Here is an 11,599-nt window from a genome sequence, read left to right as displayed (position 1 = left end):
GACACAAACACACCATAGAGACACACACACACACACCATAGAGACACACACACACACACCAGAGACACACACACACACCAAATAGACACACACACACACACACCATAGAGACACACACACACACACACACACACCATAGACACACACACACCATAGACACACACACACACACCATAGACACACACACACACACACCATAGAGACACACACACACACACCATAGAGACACCCACACCACACCACGTCAGGCAGGAGAAGAGATCAACATCAATCATCCAGCCGACAGAACAAACAAATGAAAGCCAGTGGATGGAATCCAAACTAAACCTGACTGGAATAAAAGACAGCAGCATTCAGACAGATGTTTAATAGTCCAGCATGTAGGAGCCAGTAATATACACCAGGATAGATACGGTATTACAGCATGCACCGTACAGAGCAGAGGAGGCTGCTGGGAGGAACTAGAGGAGGACAGGGAATGGAATCAATGTGTTCCCTAATCAGCTGTGAAACTCCAACCCTGTTCCTGGAGAGCCGTCCTCCTGGAGGTTTTAACTCCAACCCTGTTCCTGGAGAGCCGTCCTCCTGGAGGTTTTTACTTGAAGTAAAAAACCTCCAGGAGGACAGCTCTCCAGGAACAGGGTTGGAGTAAAAACCTCCAGGAGGACGGCTCTCCAGGAACAGGGTTGGAGTAAAAACCTCCAGGAGGACGGCTCTCCAGGAACAGGGTTGGGAGTAAAAATCTCCAGGAGGACGGACACCTCTCATCACTGGAAAACATCTGCTGCACAAATACCAAACTTAAACAAATGGCAACATTTTTTTATTTTGGCAGAAAATAAACGTGCGTGTGTGTGGTGTGTCAGTCGTCAGCTCCTATGTTGTGGAACAGATAAGACATCGACTCTCCACAGTGGATCCTCCATACAGCTTCAGACAGGATCAGAGAAACATCAACCGTCTTTATCTTACAACACTGGAGCTTCTGGGACGAGTGGGGAATCGTGTTGGTTACCACCACCTGGAGAAAAGAGAGAGAGAGAGAGAGAAGAGAGAGAGGGAGAGGAGAGAGGAGAGAGAGAGAGAGGAAAGGAGGAGAGAGAGAGGAGAGAGAGAGAGAGAGGGAGAGGAGAGACAGAGAGGAGAAAGAGAGAGAGGGGAAAGAGAGAGAGAGAGAGAGAGAGAGGGGGGGAAAGAGAGAGAGAGAGGAGAGAGGAGAGAGACAGAGAGAGAGATAGATAGAGAGAGAGAGGGGGGGAAAGAGAGAGAGAGAGAGAGAGAGAGAGAGAGAATTAACAAACAAACAGAGCAAACTAAAATGCTACTACTCTCCCAGACCTGCGGACCTGCACATAGATGACCCCCGTCGAGAGAACCTACATCCAGCCACATCCACACCCTCACCCCAAACAATCAATACCCCCAAACCAACCACACCCTCACCCCAACCAATCAATACCCCCCAAACCAACCACACCCTCACCCCAACCAATCAATACCCCCCAAACCAACCACACCCTCACCCCAACCAGGCCCCCTCAGATCAGTCATATGCCCCTCCTGCCCACCCCATGCCCCCACTCATGCAGAGGGCCTCAACATGACAGTCACATGGGTCATTCTACAGATTCGGTGCCTTTTGTGATTGAGGAGGATGAAACAATGAACATTAAAATCTTAAGCTTTTTTTTATTTGATGTGACAAAGTAATGTGTGTACTTGATAGAAAATACCTTTTCCCATCTCAATGTAGAGTATTAAGTTATTATTCTGTATTATTTTCTCAAACAAGTCCCAATTTAATTCAACCCCGTCACAGTCATTTTGTTATTCAACTATTCATTTTTCCAATAAGCTTGAGATCAGCTTCTGGCATAATCTCACAGTTTAGATGTCCCTTGTAAATAATGGCATATTGTAATTAAAGAGAAAATCAAGAAAAACTGACCAGCACCATCCTTTCCAGTTTACGATGAAGAAATGTCTAATCTAACTCCACATTTTCGCAAGAAATGTGCAAGAATGCTGCGTAATTCCTGACAAAATTGAAATAGCCTTATTTACCCTGATTTAATACACACAATAAAAACACTATTGATGTTATATTTTGTTTATTTAATACAATTTTTTTTTTAAATAATCTCGTAACAGGGATGAATGCACCGCAACAGGGTTGAAAATCATGTAACAGGGTTGAGTGAAAAGCATCACGTGTCATATGTTTTATCTTTTGAGATCACTAACATGTTGCCATTTAATTAAACATTTTAAACATTTTTAAACCTACTGTCAACATAGCTTTTAAAATCTAAAGAATCTAGATGAAAGCTAGACAGAGTAAAACACATTAATGAACTAATAACAGTAACAACATTTCATTGATTTCATAAAAATATCCATCTGATAATGGCAGGAGTCTGTTTGAACATTGAGCAAACATCTTAACATTGATAACCTATATAGGTCACATGTTGCCATTTTTTAACATTTTAAACTACTGTCAACATAGCTTTTTAAAGTTTAAACAATCAAGATGAAATCTAGACAGATTAAAACACATTAATGAACTAACAACAGTTACAACATTTCATTGATTTCATAGAAAATATCCAGAGTAATGGCAGGAATGTCTGTGTTGTTTGAATGTTTGTGTCATGAGCACTCTCTCTCCCTGGTAGCAACATTAATTGCATTCAATTATCTTCCACTCTGCTCACCTCCCTCTCTCTACTCAGCCTAACTAGCTCCACCTGCCCTGCTCTGCTCTTGTTACCTGGCCAGCTGCACTGCATTTCCCACTCACCATCCTCACCTTGCCTCACTCTGTTCTAATTACTCTGCCAGCTGAACTGCATTTCCCCACTACCTCTCCCAGTATATCAAGCCCTGGTTTTCAGCCAAGCCCTGTCAGATCGTCTTCAAACCCGGACCAGTAACCTGCCTGTCTGCGCTCTGACTCCTGTTTGTGATACCGATCCTTTCTTGACTGCCTCCTTGTTCTACTGCCCCGTCTATCCCAACCTGCCTTCTGGACCTCGACTACTCTCCGATCTTCAGCCCCTCCGGTCTCCGACCACCAGATGAGCGTGCCCAGACGTTTCACCACCCTCAGCCCGATACGCCGCTCCATCACTGGGGAACACACACACTAAGCACTTGGACTGGACACCCCCGGACATTTGGTGACCCCCGAGCACAGGTACCCACAGGAGGACCCTGAAAGACCCCTGACACCCCTGGGACTCCTCTTCCCGCCTGTAACCTTGAATAAAGAACTCTGAATTTGAACTTGCGCTCTTGGGTCCTCTTCTGTTCGTGACAGAACGATCTGACCATCATGGACCCAGCGCACTCCCTGACCACGATGGAGGAAGAGCCAGAGAGGACTGCCCTACAGCGACTGGAACGCTCTGAGGGAGACATAAATCGGATGGCTGGCGACATCGCTTCCCTTCTCCAGCTATTCAACCAGCAGCAACAACAGTTCCAACTGCAGCAACAACAGCTAGCCCAAGCCCTGCAACTACTCTCAAGCCCGGCTACTCCACCTGCACCCCCCCTGGTCCTTTTGTTCCTGTACCACCGATACTCCTTCATCCCTCCGCTGGAGGTCCCAATGCTGCAGGCCCGGCAGTGCTGCCACCAGATCCCCACGCTCCTGAACCAAGGATTGGGAACCCGGAACGCTTTTGATGGCAACCAGAAGCAAGTAAGACCATTCTTGAGCAGCTGCCGAATCCAGTTTGCACTACAGCCCAGGACTTTCTCAACAGAGGGAGCCAAGGTGGGGTATGTCATCACACATCTCACCGGTCGAGCTCGGTTGTGGGGAACGGCGGAATTCGACCGGCAAACCCCAGCCTGTGCCTCCTTCAGTGCCTTTGAGGAGGAGATGTTAAAGGTCTTTGACCTAGGCTCGCCAACAGCCGAAGCGTCACAAGCTCTGCTCACCATCCGTCAGGGCAATCGGACAGTGGCAGACTTCTCCATTGACTTTCGTACCCTGGCCAGTCAAAGCTCGTTTAACCCAGAGGCACTGGTGCAAGCCTTCCTCCATAGCCTGGCGGACTATATCAAGGGACGAGCTTGTTTCCCATGACCCGCCCTCAACGCTTGATGCCGCCATTGACCTTGCCGTTCGCATTGACCGCCGTATACAGACCCGGAGGAGGGAGAAGGGCCGTCTCAGTCAACCTGCCATCCGTACTCGGGTCGATACCGCTTCTGTCCAGCCCCTGCCTGTCAAGTCCCATAGCCAACTCAATCAGCCTGAGCCCATGGAGATTGGCCGTGCCTCTCTGACTCCCGAGGAGCGTCGGCGCCGTCTAAGCTCCAACCTTTGCCTCTACTGTGGTGGCGAGAATCACCGTGTCGCTACTTGTCCGGCAAAAGCCGCAGCTCACCAGGTGTAGGGGAGATCCGGGTGAGCTCAACAAGCCTTCAGTCTCCCTCCATCCGAAAGACCCTGCTTCATCTCCGCCTTCAGCTTTCTGACAAGACTCATACATTGGCCGCCCTTGTGGATTCCGGGCCGAAGCAAACATCATGGACCCTGAGCTTGCACAGCAACTGGGCGTGAACCATCATCAACTGACACAACCCATTCCTGCACGAGCCCTGGATGGGCATCATCTTGGCACTGTCACTCATATCTCCGCCCCTGTGACAATCCTGCTGTCAGGAAACCACCAGGAGTCCATCCAGTTTCACCTCCTACACTCACCTGGCCAACCACTCATTCTTGGATACCCGTGGCTCCGTCAGCACAACCCCCACATCGACTGGGAGACAGGAACAGTCCGTGAGTGGGGAAGGAGTTGTCACCAGACCTGTTTAAGGGGGGCCACCCTGCCCGTTCACCGGGGAAGGATCTAGCGCTACCTCCGACATATCCAATGTTCCGGCCTGTTACCACAGCCTGAAAGAGGTGTTCAACAAATCCAAGGCGACATCTCTACCCCCACACAGACCCTATGACTGCGCGATTGATCTCCTGCCTGGCACAGCACCTCCCAAGGGTCGTCTGTATTCACTGTCAGCCCCGGAAAGAAAGGCCATGGAGGACTACATTAATGACTCTCTTGCCTCCGGGATAATTAGACCGTCGTCTTCCCCCGCAGGAGCGGGATTCTTCTTTGTCGGCAAGAAGGACGGTTCTCTTCGTCCATGCATAGATTACCGGGGTCTGAACGACATCACGGTTAAGAATCGCTACCCACTGCCCTTACTTTGCGTCTGCCTTCGAACTGCTGCAGGGAGCCACTGTATTCACTAAGCTGGACCTTCGCAATGCCTACCATCTGGTGCGGATGAGGGAGGGAGACGAATGGAAGACAGCGTTCAACACACCAACCGGCCACTATGAATATCTCGTCATGCCCTTCGGCCTCACCAATGCCCCAGCAGTTTTTCAAGCCCTAGTGAATGATATCCTCAGGGACATGCTAAATACGTTCGTATTTGTGTACCTTGACGATATTTTAATATTCTCAAAGACTCTGTCAGAACACACGCACCACGTCCGGTTGGTCCTGCGCCGCCTGCTGGAGAACTCTCTTTTCGTGAAGGCAGAGAAGTGCGAGTTCCATGCCAAGACCGTTTCATTCCTGGGGTATGTGGTGACCGAGGGCAGCATTCAGATGGATCTCACGAAGGTGTCGGCTGTCACTTCCTGGCCAGTTCCTGAGTCTCGGAAGAAGTTGCAACAGTTCCTGGGCTTTGCCAACTTTTATAGGAGATTCATCAGAAACTATAGCACAGTGGCTGCACCCCTCACGGCGCTAACCAGCACTAAACAACCGTACCAATGGACATCAGCTGCTGATAAGGCCTTCAATATCCTCAAGACATGTTTCACTTCTGCTCCCATCCTCCAGATGCCAGATGCAGCAAGGCAGTTTGTGGTGGAGGTAGATGCTTCGGACGTGGGAGTGGGTGCAGTGCTTTCTCAAAGAGCAGCTGAGGATGGCAAGATGCACCCCCTGTGCCTTCTACTCCCGTCGGCTAACCCCTGCCGAATGCAACTACGACATTGGGAACCGCGAGCTGTTGGCTGTCAAGCTCGCCCTTGAAGAATGGCGGCACTGGTTAGAGGGGTCAAAGGAACCATTCGTAGTGTGGACAGACCACAAGAACCTGGAGTATATCCAAACAGCCAGGAGGCTGAACTCCCGTCAACAGCGGTGGTCTCTGTTCTTTACGCGCTTCAATTTCACGCTCTCCTACCGCCCGGGATCTCGCAACATCAAACCTGATGCTCTTTCCCGGATGTTTCAGAAGGACGAGACCACCGCCATGACAGCTCCCATTCTTCCCAGCCACTTGGTCGTAGCGGCCCTCACCTGGGAGATCGAGAAGCAGGTCATGGAGGCTCTTCGGGACCAGCCAGGTCCAAGCACCAGCGCCCCCAACCGTCTGTTTGTTCCAGCAAATCTCAGGTCACCTGTGATTCAGTGGGGGCACGAATCCCGTCTGGCCTGTCATCCCGGCATCACTCGCACCCTTCATCTGGTCCGCCAGCGGTTCTGGTGGCGGGGGATGAGACGGGATGTCCGAGAATTCATCCGAGCTTGTCCCACTTGTAACCGAAACAAGACTCCCAACCAGCCTCCTGCTGGGTTGCTGCAACCCCTACTCATACCCAAGAGGCCCTGGTCCCACGTTTCACTGGACTTTGTTACGGGCCTTCCGCCCTCTGACGGACACACAGTCATCCTTACCATTGTTGACCGCTTTAGTAAGATGACCCACTTCGTGCCCCCTTCCCAAACTACCCTCTGCTAAAGAGACCTCCCAGGTGGTCCTGGAACATGTGTTTCGTATCCATGGCCTACCCCAGGATATAGTGTCAGACCGGGGCCCGCAATTCTCAGCAACCTTTTGGAAGGAGTTCTGTCATCTCCTTGGGGCCACCGCCAGCCTATCGTCTGGATTCCACCCGCAGTCAAACGGCCAGACTGAACGCATGAACCAGGAGCTGGAGAAGGCACTGAGGTGTGTGGCTTCCCAAAATCCCCGGGCCTGGGCTCAACACCTGCTCTGGGTGGAATATGCCCATAATTCACTCACCAGTTCCTCCACCGGGCTCTCCCCCTTTCAGTGTGTCTACGGGTATCAACCTCCACTGTTTGCCAGCCAGGAGGCGGATGCCACCTGTCCGTCTGCTCTTGCGTATGCCCGCCGCTGCCGCCGCACTTGGGCCCAGGCTCGCACTGTGCTCCTGAAGTCTGGAACCAGCTACGCCGTCGGTGCCAACCGACGGAGGACCCCAGCACCTACTTACCGGGTTGGTCAGAAGGTCTGGCTGTCTGCCCGGGATCTGCCGCTGCGGGTTGTATCACGAAAGCTGGCCCCTCGCTTCATTGGTCCTTTTCCTGTGCAGAAAGTCATCAGTCCAACGGCGGTCCGACTTCAGTTGCCCGCTTCCATGCGGGTCCACCCCACCTTCCACGTCTCCAAGGTCAAGCCGGTCCATGAAAGTCCCCTGGTCCCTGCAGCTCCGGCGCCACCTCCTCCGCGCCTCGTAGATGGCGGTCCTGTCTTCACCGTCCGGCGGCTGCTCCGCTCTAGGCGAAGGGGTAGGGGTCTCCAGTACCTCGTTGATTGGGAGGGATATGGTCCAGAGGAGAGGACCTGGATCCCGGCCAGGAGGATAGTGGACCGGACCCTTATCACTGACTTCCACCGACTACATCCTGATCAGCCTGCAATCCGTAGGGGCCGTCCAAGAGGGGTTCCTAGCCGTCCGGCCCGCCCTGCTCCGGTCTCAGTGCCTGTCCTGTCTCCCGACCGTGACCCTCCAGCTCCTTCTGAGGATGAGGAGATTCACTCGGACCGCTCGGAGGAGTTCTGACCCGCCGCCTGCTCCCCTCCACCCTCCCGGCATGATGTTGTTCTTGGGACTTCTGGGGCCGTCCCTTGGGGGGGGTCCTGTCATGAGCACTCTCTCTCCCTGGTAGCAACATTAATTGCATTCAATTATCTTCCACTCTGCTCACCTCCCTCTCTCTACTCAGCCTAACTAGCTCCACCTGCCCTGCTCTGCTCTTGTTACCTGGCCAGCTGCACTGCATTTCCCACTCACCATCCTCACCTTGCCTCACTCTGTTCTAATTACTCTGCCAGCTGAACTGCATTTCCCCACTACCTCTCCCAGTATATCAAGCCCTGGTTTTCAGCCAAGCCCTGTCAGATCGTCTTCAAACCCGGACCAGTAACCTGCCTGTCTGCGCTCTGACTCCTGTTTGTGATACCGATCCTTTCTTGACTGCCTCCTTGTTCTACTGCCCCGTCTATCCCAACCTGCCTTCTGGACCTCGACTACTCTCCGATCTTCAGCCCCTCCGGTCTCCGACCACCAGATGAGCGTGCCCAGACGTTTCACCACCCTCAGCCCGATACGCCGCTCCATCACTGGGGAACACACACACTAAGCACTTGGACTGGACACCCCCGGACATTTGGTGACCCCCGAGCACAGGTACCCACAGGAGGACCCTGAAAGACCCCTGACACCCCTGGGACTCCTCTTCCCGCCTGTAACCTTGAATAAAGAACTCTGAATTTGAACTTGCGCTCTTGGGTCCTCTTCTGTTCGTGACAGTTTGAACATTAAGCAAACATCTTAACATTAATAACCTATAGGTAAGCCTACGGTTTGTTCACCATTTTTACTGAGAGAGCCTAGCCCACACTTCCTTCTGTATTTCCATGTGCCTAGAAGTCACCGGTTTAGGGGGATCAATGTGTTCCAAGATGTCCTCAAATGGATACCACAGGATATCATCAAGAAGTGGCCAGAAGTACCTATTTGGTCCAGCACAGCACATGCATTTGACCTGCACATGGGATTCATCTGTGGCTAGAATTATTCTGGGATAGAAAATCGTCATCATATTTGGCCACGCACCATTTCCCGCATATGTCTGGATTTGCCCAATCAACCTCCCTCTGTGACACGACTGATGTAACTTTAGGGGTAAATGTGAAATGTTGTGTATTGAAACACTGGCATTCCAGTTTCTTGTTGTGGACTGTGCACATACAGCTTACATCACGGTAGGCAATTTGCCTTGCAGCCACACAAACAACTTGGTGGATCCGCATTGTGGATGGAACTACTGGCAAATTGGCTGGCATACCTTGGACGGCTTTCTCGATGGCCTCGTCTTCAATGAAGTAAAGCTTGATGGCAGTGTTGTTCTCCTCTAAGACCCTGTACAGAGTATGAGCATTTGGGATGTAACATCCTGTCTGCGGTTCTTTTTAGGGTTCTTTTCTATGTGTGTTTCCTTTCTGCTGCTGTTTTTTCCATTGTTGAATCTGAAATTAATAATAATAATAATTGGTCATTTAGCAGACGCTCTTATCCAGAGCGACTTACAGGAGCAATTAGGGTTAAGTGCCTTGCTCAAGGGCACATCGACAGATTTTTCACCTAGTCGGCTCGGGATTAGAACCAGCGACCTTTCGGTTACTGGCCCAACGCTCTTACCCACTAAGCTACCTGCCGCCCAGCGGCAATGACCTGCGGCAATGACCTGCTTACTAAATATTGTATCCTTTTAATCACTATGTAGTAAAATGAACATGAACTTGCAGATAATACTCCTAAATATGTCAATGTATATAGGAGAGAGAACAAATTAATTGTCACTTTTTTTAAGTTATTATTTTCAAAAATTCCTCGTACTTTTAGTTGATACTGTAAAACCGTAAACAACAAACATTCAACAAGAAAATATGATTGGTATTAAGCAATATACATTAAATATTGCTAAGATTTAACAGCTATTCAACCCTGTAACAGCCATTCAACCCCGTAACATTGAAAAATGTGATGGGGTTGAATGTGACAGGGTTGAAGATTTTGTGCTAATCTGTTGCTAATTCGGGATGCTAGCAGCTAGCAGTGTGCCACATGGCCTTATTCAACAAAATACATTGTTATACTTCATAGCTATAAAAACAATTCTTGGTAAAATCTTAACTATGAATTCCCCCCCAACAGAGTTGAATACCTGAGATTGACAAAGCCCATATGTGCTTAAAAACATGAAATATTTATAAAAAGTGAGAGAGCAGCTTACCACTTGTCACACCAGGCTTCTCTGAAGACTTGTATGATGTCACTTCCTCATAAATGATGTCCACAGGATCAAACCATTATTTAATTGTGAGTGGGGGTATTGTTGCGTTACGGGGTTGAAAGAAATACAAGGACAGGGGTAAAAGCCTGAATTTCTCAGAAAATAAAATGTCTTATGCTGAGAAAATGGATTATGCATAATAAGGGGGCATATACAATTAATTTAACAAAAAAAAAGCATTATTATTTAACACTGTGTACTCAAAATGAGTCACGCCATTTGCATGATGGTCAATAGGGACAGGCGAAATTCTTAATACTCCTAAGAAAAGCAAACATATAAGTATTGAAATTCATCTCTGTTTAAAATCATATTCTCTACTCCATATTAAAAACATGTAAAACTTTGAAATGTTGTAATTTAAGTGTAGTTTGATAAATGTTCTGACAAGTTATAACACTAGTACATCTTGGGACACTGACAATACTGAAATGTCACCGAATCTGTAGAATGACCCACATACGCCCAGGCCGTGAGCGGGCCCAACCTCCACTCTTACACTAGCCCAGGCCGTGAGCGGGCCCAACCTCCACTCTTACACTAGCCCAGGCCGTGAGCGGCCCCAACCTCCACTCTTACACTAGCCCAGGCCGTGAGCGGGCCCAACCTCCACTCTTACACTAGCCCAGGCCGTGAACGGGCCCAACCTCCACTCTTACACTAGCCCAGGCCGTGAGCAGGCCCAACCTCCACTCTTACACTAGCCCAGGCCGTGAACAGGCCCAACCTCCACTCTTACACTAGCCCAGGCAGTGAGCGGGCCCAACCTCCACTCTTACACTAGCCCAGGCAGTGAGCAGGCCCAACCTCCACTCTTACACTAGCCCAAATGTTCTTCTTTGTGATCCGAACACCTCAAACTTCAATATGCCTGTCCATAACACTTTTTTCCAATCTTCCTCTGTCCGGTGTCTGTGTTCTTTTGCCCATCTTAATCTTTTCTTTTTATTGGCCAGTCTGAGATATGGCTTTTTCTTTGCAACTCTGCCTAGAAGGTCAGCATCCCGGAGTCGCCTCTTCACTGTTGACGTTGAGACTGGTGTTTTGCGGGTACTATTTAATGAAGCTGCCAGTTGAGGACCTGTGAGGCGTCTGTTTCTCAAACTAGACACTCTAATGTATTTGTCCTCTTGCTCAGTTGTGCACCGGGGCCTCCCACTCCTCTTTCTATTCTGGTTAGAGCCAGTTTGCGCTGTTCTGTGAAGGGAGTAGTACACAGCGTTGTACGAGATCTTCAGTTTCTTGGAAATGTCTCGCATGGAATAGCCTTCATTTCTCAGAACAAGAATAGACTGACGAGTTTCAGAAGAAACTTATTTGTTTCTGGCCATTTTGATCCTGTAATCGAACCCACAATTGCTGATGCTCCAGATACTCAACTAGTCTCAAGAAGGACAGTTTTATTGCTTCTTTAATCAGCACAACAGTTTTCAGCTGTGCTAACATAATTG

At 49.6% G+C, this 11,599-nt stretch overlaps 1 pseudogene; it reads right to left on the bottom strand.

Moving 5' to 3' along the window:
• Window positions 1-352: 352 nt before the first annotated feature.
• The window catches only part of LOC121561571, a 76,187-nt pseudogene continuing 64,940 nt past the window's right edge, over window positions 353-11,599 (bottom strand).

The sequence above is a fragment of the Coregonus clupeaformis genome, unplaced genomic scaffold (assembly GCF_020615455.1).
Source record: "Coregonus clupeaformis isolate EN_2021a unplaced genomic scaffold, ASM2061545v1 scaf0858, whole genome shotgun sequence".
NCBI classification, from domain to species: Eukaryota; Metazoa; Chordata; class Actinopteri; order Salmoniformes; family Salmonidae; genus Coregonus; species Coregonus clupeaformis.
This window is presented reverse-complemented; position numbering and strand designations above follow the sequence as displayed.